The sequence below is a fragment of the Frankliniella occidentalis genome, unplaced genomic scaffold (genome assembly GCF_000697945.3).
Source record: "Frankliniella occidentalis isolate FOCC.00 unplaced genomic scaffold, Focc_3.1 Scaffold899, whole genome shotgun sequence".
In the NCBI taxonomy this organism is placed as follows: domain Eukaryota; kingdom Metazoa; phylum Arthropoda; class Insecta; order Thysanoptera; family Thripidae; genus Frankliniella; species Frankliniella occidentalis.
The window spans coordinates 12,242-14,742 of NW_026268005.1; positions in this window are offsets into that span (position 1 = coordinate 12,242).

The following is a 2,501-nucleotide window of genomic DNA, read 5'->3' on the forward strand; positions in this document are numbered from 1 at the left end:
CACGCGTCTTCCTGCAGATGAGCGAATGTTGGAGAAAAGATGGTAACTGACGGGAAGGGTATTCCCACTTGCAGATGCTGTAATTAACATGCCCATTCCGTTCTGTGTTCCTACTGCGTCTTTTTCCATTCGAATTTCAACTTTTAAATTATACCCTTTTCATTGGAGGAAATCGCAAGTGGCTGCATGTGTGGGAGAGATCGCGCTTAGGAGCGGTGGCGAACGGTTGTGTGCGTAAGCGGTGCGTGTGCCCCCCCCCCCCTGCCTTCCCCCTGTACATGGATCTCAAGACTTCACGCCGTCGGCGCTTTTCCAGCGACCGCGCCGACTCCACGAAGAAGTGCAAGACCTCGCCTTCACCGACCGATGCTGGTTTCGTGTTGTTGGCATATTCCCTCCTGCCGGAGTATGCTCACCTGGAGAGTTGCCTTACGGGCCGTATCCGGGCCCGTCATCGGGAACTGACTGGCTCCGATAGATGTCAGTTCGAGTTCTTTAACAGGACTGTGTTCGAGGTGCGTCGCGTGTGGCGGACGCCTCCGAGTCGCTCGTTCACTTGGTCAGCTACGCCGCCCTCGCCCGGCACTGTCACCGCGTCGGTTGGCTTCCGAGCCGCTGTTTCCGAGCCATGCCGCCCGGGCCAGCCAACGCACCTCTGTCCAGACATGGCATGTCAGGTGGGCCCACCGTCCCGGCCCTCTGTATTGGTCGCTTCGGCAATCACGCGATTCACAGTTGAAATACGCTGTGGTCGGCAATATGGGCCTGTGGATGGCTCTGTCGCCATTCAAGCCACCCTGGAGACCGCCCTCCACCTCCTCGTGCGCGGAGTCAAGGTGGGCGACGCGCCCATCTTCGTCGGCGTCTACTACCCTGACGGCACCCAGCTGGTGCTGTTTCAGCCAGCGGCCCCTGAGGCCAGCGCCACTGCTCATTCGGACCCTGGTCGGGGTGAGCCCTCGACTGCCAGTGCTGCGTTGGATGTCCCCCTCTCTCAGGACAAGCGCCCCCAGCCCGCCCGCGTCGACGCCGCCCCCGGCGCCGGCGTGCGCCCAGGGCCAAACAGTGCTTTCGCTGTATGGCCTTCGGGCACACCTCCTCGTCATGCTCCGCGGCCTCCGCGGTCTGCCAACAGTGTGCTGGGGCGCACTCTACATCCATCTGTTCGCGGCGGAACGTACCGCCCCGCTGCGACAACTGCCAGGGGGCCCACGTCGCCTCTTCGCGGGCCTGCCCTCTCCGGCCCCGGGACCTTCCCGCCGAGCCAGGCGGGGTCCGCACTTCCACCCTGAAGGCTGTCCCCAAGCAGACTCGCCGGGCCAACCCCACCTCCTCACCGGCCTTGGCAGCGCTGGCTGCTCTCATGGCACTGCTCTCCAGCCCCAGTTTCCGGGACGCCGCCCCATGGGGTCCCCGTCGCCCTTTACGGAGGCTCAAGTCGCGGTCCTTTCGCACCTTATTTTGAACTCTCGCGCCACGCCGCTACCTTCGCTACACACATCCTCTGGCTGCATGAGCCTATACGCTCGAGGCCAGTCCCCCTCCATTTACAGGGGGGACGAAAAGCTCTCTCTCTCTCTCTCTCTGCATGTGTGCTGGGCTCGGCATCGACTTCTGCTGCTGTTATTGTGCGAAGAAAGTTGGGTCACGAAAACAGACTGACGGGCGTTAGTTGTGATTGTGCTACTTCCCATTCGTAGTCCAGGACAATTGTTCTAGCGTCCAGCTCGTTTCGCTCCAAGTCTTGTAGTAAAGTAATTGACTATTTGGGGGAGGCTGTCTGCGAAAAGACCAGCCATCCGGCTTGTGGTAGTCTACATATGTCTTACCTGCCCAAGCAGCGCCGCAGTATACATTAAACAGACCAGCACGTTTCCTGTTCTGGGTCTGCGGAACTGGATTACCTTGTTCGGATGGATCCGTTTCTCACCTCTGCTTCGCTTAGAGCGCCTGGTGTGCAGGCAGTCCCGTACAACGCACAAGGCCTGCGTGGTTGCCTACGCCCACTCTGCAGGGGCCACGACCCTGTAGGCGATGCCCGAGCGAAGTGCGGGGTTTTCGCTTCTCTGGGAAAGAGCAGGGAGTGTCCGAATTTTTGTCAAAGAGAGGCAACTAGTCGGTTTGATTTCGGCAGCCGTAACCATGCTGGTTGTAGGACTATACGTAGCCTGAGAGCCTCCCATGTAGGGAAAAATACAACACAGAACCAAGTGTTATGAGTCAAACTCCTATTTTTTATTATTTCCTGTCAGTTTAACAGGAGGATTCAGAGTGGCAAATTCACTTCAAGGCTCAAGGCCTCCAATAAGATTGTCGCCGTTGGCGTTGGTGCCCACCACCAGCACCGCGCTGATAGATCGCCGGGTCAAAGCGCCGAGCAGAGGGGGACCGTTCCAGCCTACCTGGAACTGAAATTAAAGGTGCTTGGCAGTTCCCTGACAGGCGCTGATTCCGGGCTTATAAGAGCGGACTCCGTGGCGCCTTACGGGCGGATGGAGTAG